This window comes from Oncorhynchus tshawytscha, linkage group LG07, assembly GCF_018296145.1.
Source record: "Oncorhynchus tshawytscha isolate Ot180627B linkage group LG07, Otsh_v2.0, whole genome shotgun sequence".
Lineage (NCBI taxonomy): Eukaryota > Metazoa > Chordata > Actinopteri > Salmoniformes > Salmonidae > Oncorhynchus > Oncorhynchus tshawytscha.
Genome location: NC_056435.1, coordinates 2,426,847 through 2,434,350, shown reverse-complemented (window position 1 = coordinate 2,434,350; position 7,504 = coordinate 2,426,847).

Genomic DNA, 7,504 nt, shown 5'->3' with positions numbered 1-7,504 from the left:
CTCAATCGCCTTGCTATTCATGTTGAATAAATAAGTATTTCAATTTGAACTGAGAAAGGCGCTAAATCGTTTAGTTTACATCTTAAAACAAACACTTGCTGCAGTATGTAGCTAAGAAAATCATCATCATCATACTTTTTTGCCCACTGTACAATCAGAAACCCAGATTTGAGTCATTATTGTTGAATTTGTTTGATTATTGAATGATTATTGAATTTGTTTGTATTATTCTGTTATTGTTCCCGAAGGGGAAGGCACCTAGGGAGTGCTTAGGCAAGAGGCCTGCGGCCATACACAACCTGTAGTATTTATTGTCTATGCACACTAGGTAAGACCTGGATGGACCACCCCCTGTATTTTGGTTAGCGCACCAGGTGGTGCTAAGTTAGTTAGGCAGGTAAGGTATGAGAGGGGGCTTTGACTTTGACTTTCTTTGCATTGGTTCTGTTCAGCCCCTTTTCCCTATCAGGAGACTGAAAATATTTGTCATGGGTCCTCAGATCCTCAAAAGGTTTTTCAGTTGCACCATCGAGAGCATCCTGGTTGCTTTACTGCTTGGCATGGCAACTGCTCGGCCTCCGACCGTAAGGTGCTACAGAGGGTGGTACATACGGCCCAGTACATCACTGGGGCCAAGCTTCCTACCATCCAGGACCTCTATACCAGGCGGTGTTGGAGGAAGGCCCTAAAAATTGTCAAAGACACCAGGCACCCTAGTCATAGACTGTTGTCTCTGCTACTGCACAGAAAGTGGTACCGGAGAGCCAAGTCTAGGTCCAAGAGGCTTCTAAACAGCTTCTACCCCCAAGACTTAAGACTCCTGAACACCTAGTCAAATGGCTACCCAGACTATTTCCAGTGCCCCCCACCCACTCTTTACAACACTGCTACTCTCTGTTGTCATCTATGCATAGTCACTTTAATAAACTCCACCTACATGTACATACTACCTCAACTAACCGGTGACCCTGCACATTGACTCTGTATCGGTACCCCTCCGTATATAGTCTCGCTATTGTTATTATACTGCTGCTCTTTAATCTCTTATTCATATTTTTTTGAAACTGCACAGTTGGTTAGGGGCTCGTAAGGAAGCATTTCACTGTACCTACCTGTTGTATTCGGCGCATGTGACTAATAAAATGTGTTGTAATTGATTATGAGCAGTTTTTTAATGTATTACCAGGATGGAGAAAATACCATAAGCGTTTGTAGTTGTATTGGTTAGAGGTAAGTCAAGTCTGATACCTTTGCCAAAAGTGGATATATGCCAATCTTTTTCTGAGAATATTTCCCAGACCTTTTTAGACAGTCATACAATGCAAAACGTTATCTTCACAGAATCCATATATAACATTATAAATCATAGCTACTCACATCAATCAATCCATGTGCGTTTTCAACGACTAAGCTGCTACAAGGTTCAGCTTTGCAACCATACTTCCCCAGAACCCAAAGACTTTTGGTTTCCTGGACGCTGCCCGGCGGGTCATGGAAATACTGCGCCACACGAATCTTCAACGGCTCTCTAGCCTCCCAGAAATGATAGACTTGCCGCTAATTCCCATACATATAAAATAACATCCTGTGATATTACTAGCAGTCCCAGACTATGATGGGCCGTGGAGGACAGAACCCCAAGATAATGTTATATATCGAAACTTATTATCCAAATTTCAATCAGTTCATCATGCACATTTCAGATGAACACTTATGTCCACACTCACACAGCTCTCATATCACATTTACACAGTACTATCCCCAAACACACTTAATATTTTTAAAACCTGCAGGAATATTGTCCTTCAATAAGAAAATATATATATTTTATTACACATGCATCTACTTCTCACTAGGTACTCCATATAACACTCCTTCTCACTCCATATAACACCTATTCTCCATATTCCTAGGGTTCATATTAAGAGACCTTTTCTATTTTCCAAACCTACTCCAAGTCCCTCACAGATTTGTTGCCCACTTCCTTCATAGGTAAAATAAGAGACTAAATTCTCTTCTCACCGTACTCCACAACCTAGGAGTTTAAGGGTAACATTTCTTTCAAGAAAAAGTGGATCATTATCTGCCTGACATTTTTTACTTGCCCACTCAACATTTGCGCCTAAACTGCCCACAATATTCAATTAGTACTATCCGAGTATTAATCCTGTGCACTTTCAAGTTTTAATTGTTGAAACAAATCAGTTTCACCCTTAATTCTATCTGTTCATGATGTATCCATTCAGCTGACGCTCCCAGACGCTATTCGATGCATTAACAGTATTAAAACATAATCTTGTAATTTTCTACCATAGGGCTTAGTGTCTGAGGGTTTTTGTTTTTTCCTTTCAATGAAGACCTAGACAACCAGGTGAGGGGAGTTCTTACTAATTAGTGACGACCTTAAATCATCAATCAAGGAGTGAGGCTGCATTCCAAACACACCCTCAGCCCTCAAATTAAGTGGACACTTCTGATGACGAGTTGACACTTGCAGGGCGGGCATGCGTGCAGGCAGGCAGGCGGGCAGGCAGGCAGGCAGGCAGGCAGGCATGAATGAATGAATGTTAAATGGATCACCCTTGCCCGGAAATACGTCACTCGTTTGTCCCACGGTTTCGTTTTTAGTCATCTGCTTTATCTGGTCTACAGTCTATTATGATTGTATTTCCTATCTCGGCTAGAAGACAACGCATCTGCAGACATCGAATTCCAGCCATCCAACGATATTGGGTAAATCCAAACGTATTATGTATAAGCGTAAAGTCAGGAAAGTTGTGAAAGCTAACCAAACAAAACCTTAATTATTTTTGAGACGTGTTTGTGCCGTCATGTGCATTATTTTTGACTTACATTTGTATGTTAACTTTTCTATATTGATGTTGGTTTTAAGTTTAGGTTGACTTCTCTTAGCAGACTTACAATCATCGCAAATTGTATTATGGGCCATTTCAGGCCCAGGAGTGAACAGAATTATACACTCGCACACTATCACAAACGAGGTCTGAGGGGTTATGTTGCCAACATCCTTGCTTGGCTAATTGTTTGGACCGATGGCAAAGATGACTTCGACACATGATCTAGACGGTTATTAGAAAGAGTTTATCAATCTGTTCGCTTTTGCAGCAGAACCTAGCAGATCCAACAGTCCTAAAGATTAGTCAAAGCCTGAGGTTAAGAAGACACAGTGGCATTCACCTGGAATTCTGGCACTTATCATCCTTTTCATTGTCATCCAGAAGTGAACACAACAAATACTAAAATGGTTTGTGTATGAGAATGCTAAACTCAACTTCTCTTCTCAACTAAAGGCAGTGATGGAGTCCAGTCAGAGCAAGGCAAGTCATTCAGTTCATTTAAGACTGTATAAACATAAGTACTTTCTTTAAAGATGCACTATACAGAAATCACTCCTCCATTTCCTGGTTGATACAATTCTAATAGTTGACCTAATTTCAGTTTATGTCAAAAAACAAGCAGTCATTGTGTAGAGCAGTGGTTCCAAGACTTTTTACAGTCCCGTACCCCTTCAAACATTCAATCTCCAGCTGAGTACCACCTCCAGCACCAGAGTCAGCGCACTCTCAAATGTTGTTTTTTGCCATTATTGTAAGCATGCCCCACACACACACACTATACGATACATTTATTAAACATAAGAGTGAGTTTGTCACAACCGGGCTTGTGGGAAGTGACAAAGAGCTCTTATAGGACCCGGGCACAAGAAATAATATAATAATAATCAAGCATTTTGCTCTTTATTTAAGTCTTACATATAAAACCTTATTTGTTCATCAAATTGTGAAGAACTCACCACAGGTTAGTTAGAAGGCTGTGCTAGAAAGGATGCACATAACTCTGCAATGTTGGGTTTTATTGGAGAGAGTCTCAGTCTTAAACCCTCTCTTGGGTAGGGGGCAGTATTTTGAATTTTGGGTGAATGCCCAATGTAAACTTTCTGTTACTCAGGCCCAGAAGCAGGGATATGCATATACATGGTAGAATTGGATAGAAAACACTCTAAAGTTTTGAAAACTGTTAAAATAATGTCTGAGTATAACAGAACTGATATGGCAGGTGACAACCTGAGGAAAATCCATCCAGGAAGTGGGATATTTTTGACGTGGGTACTTTTCTATGTCTATACAGTATGTATTTGGATAAGACCCAAATTGCAGTTCCTATGGCTTCCACTAGATTTCAACAGTCTATAGACATTGTTTCAGGCTTGTATTCTGAAAAACGAGGAAGAATGAGAACATTCTTTCAGTGGACTCTAAATGAACCCGAGCTCTTTTGAACGCGTGACCGATTGCGTGCCGTTTTTCTTTTATATTGAAGACGCTATTGTCCGGTTGAAATATTATCAATTATTTAGACAATAGACAACCTGAGGATTAATTCTAAACATCGTTTACAGGTTTCGATGAACGTTACAGGTACTCTTAGGATGCTTTCGACTGCATGTCGTGACCGCCTTTGAGCCAGTGGATTACTGAACAAAACGCACCAACAAAACTGAGTTTTAGGGACATAAAGGGGGAATTTATCAAACAAAACAAACATTTATTGTATAACATGGACTCTTGTGACTGCAAACATATGAAGATCATCAAAGGTAAGTGATAAATTTGATAATTTCTGACTTTTGTAATTCCTTTACTTGGTTGTAAAATGTTTGTATGCTTTTGTAAGCGGGGCGCTGTACTCAGATAATCGCATGGTATGCTTTCACTGTAAAGCCTTTTTGAAATCTGACACAGTGGATTACACAGCTGGATGTCTGACACAGCTGGATTAACAAGAAGTTCATCTTTAAGCCGATGTACAACACTTGTATCTTTTATGAATGTTTTATGAGTTTGGCGCTCTGCAATTTCACCGGATTTTGGCCAGAAGAAGTTAAATAATTTTCCACACAGTCAAATCAAATCAAATTTTATTTGTCACATTCACATGGTTGGCAGATGTTAATGCGAGTGTAGCGAAATGCTTGTGCTTCTAGTTCCGACAATGCAGTAATAACCAACAAGTAATCTAGCTAACAATTCCAAAACTACTACCTTATAGACACAAGTGTAAGGGGATAAAGAATATGTACATAAAGATATATGAATGAGTGATGGTACAGAGCGGCATAGGCAAGATACAGTAGATGGTATTGAGTACAGTATATACATATGAGATGAGTATGTAAACAAAGTGGCATAGTTAAAGTGGCTAGTGATACATGTATTACATAAAGATGCAGTAGATGATATACAGTATATACGTATACATATGAGATGAATAATGTAGGGTATGTAAACATTTATATGTAAACATTATATTAGGTAGCATTGTTTAAAGTGGCTGGTGATATATTTTACATCATTTCCCATCAATTCCCATTATTAAAGTGGCTGGAGTTGAGTCAGTGTGTTGGCAGCAGCCACTCAATGTTAGTGGTGGCTGTTTAACAGTCTGATGGCCTTGAGATAGAAGCTGTTTTTCAGTCTCTCGGTCCCAGCTTTGATGCACCTGTACTGACCTCGCCTTCTGGATGATAGCAGGGTGAACAGGCAGTGGCTCGGGTGGTTGTTGTCCTTGATGATCTTTATGGCCTTCCTGTGACATCGGGTGGTGTAGGTTTCCTGGAGGGCAGGTAGTTTGCCCCCGGTGATGCGTTGTGCAGACCTCACTACCCTCTGGAGAGCCTTACGGTTGTGGGCGGAGCAGTTGCCGTACCAGGCGGTGATACAGCCCGACAGGATGCTCTCGATTGTGCATCTGTAGAAGTTTGTGAGTGCTTTTGGTGACAAGCCAAATTTCTTCAGCCTCCTGAGGTTGAAGAGGCGCTGCTGCGCCTTCTTCACGATGCTGTCTGTGTGGGTGGACCAATTCAGTTTGTCTGTGATGTGTACGCCGAGGAACTTAAAACTTTACTACCCTCTCCACTATTGTTCCATCGATGTGGATAGGGGGGTGTTCCCTCTGCTGTTTCCTGAAGTCCACAATCATTTCCTTAGTTTTGTTGACGTTGAGTGTGAGGTTATTTTCCTGACACCACACTCCGAGGGCCCTCACCTCCTCCCTGTAGGCCGTCTCGTCGTTGTTGGTAATCAAGCCTACCACTGTTGTGTCGTCCGCAAACTTGATGATTGAGTTGGAGGCGTGCGTGGCCACGCAGTTGTGGGTGAACAGGGAGTACAGGAGAGGGCTCAGAACGCACCCTTGTGGGGTCCCAGTGTTGAGGATCAGCGGGGTGGAGATGTTGTTGCCTACCCTCAACACCTGGGGGCGGCCCGTCAGGAAGTCCAGTACCCAGTTGCACAGGGCGGGGTCGAGACCCAGGGTCTCGAGCTTGATGACGAGCTTGGAGGGCACTATGGTGTTAAATGCCAAGCTGTAGTCGATGAACAGCATTCTCACATAGGTATTCCTCTTGTCCAGATGGGTTAGGGCAGTGTGCAGTGTGGTTGAGATTGCATCGTCTGTGGACCTATTTGGGCGGTAAGCAAATTGGAGTGGGTCTAGGGTGTCAGGTAGGATGGAGGTGATATGGTCCTTGACTCGTCTCTCAAAGCACTTCATGATGACGGAAGTGAGTGCTACGGGGCGGTAGTCGTTTAGCTCAGTTACCTTAGCTTTCTTGGGAACAGGAACAATGGTGGCCCTCTTGAAGCATGTGGGAACAACAGACGGGGATAGGGATTGATTGAATATGTCCGTAAACACACCAGCCAGCTGGTCTGCGCATGCTCTGAGGGCGCGGCCGGGGATGCCGTCTGGGCCTGCAGCCTTGCGAGGGTTGACACGTTTGAATGTTTTCCTCACGTCGGCTGCAGTGAAGGAGAGTCTGCATGTTTTGGTTGCGGGCCGTGTCAGTGGCACTGTATTGTCCTCAAAGCGGGCAAAAAAGTTATTTAGTCTGCCTGGGAGCAAGGCATCCTGGTCCGTGACGGGGCTGGTTTTCTTTTTGTAATCCGTGATTGACTGTAGACCCTGCCACATACCTCTTGTGTCTGAGCCTTGAATTGAGATTCTACTTTGTCTCTATACCAACGCTTAGCTCGTTTGATTGCCTTGCGGAGGGAATAGCTACACTGTTTGTATTCGGTCATGTTTCCGGTCACCTTGCCCTTATTAAAAGCAGTGGTTCGCGCTTTCAGTTTCACGCGAATGCTGCCATCAATCCACGGTTTCTGGTTTGGGAATGTTTTAATCGTTGCTATGGGAACAACATCTTCAACGCACATTCTAATGAACTCGCTCACCGAATCAGCGTATTCCTCAATGTTGTTGTTTGATGCAATACGAAACATATCCCAGTCCACGTGATGGAAGCAGTCTTGGAGTGTGGAATCAGATTGGTCGGACCAGCGTTGAACAGACCTCAGCGCGGGAGCTTCTTGTTTTAGTTTCTGTCTGTAGGCAGGGATCAACAAAATGGAGTCGTGGTCAGCTTTTCCGAAAGGAGAGCGGGGCAGGGCCTTATATGCGTCGCGGAAGTTAGAATAGCAAT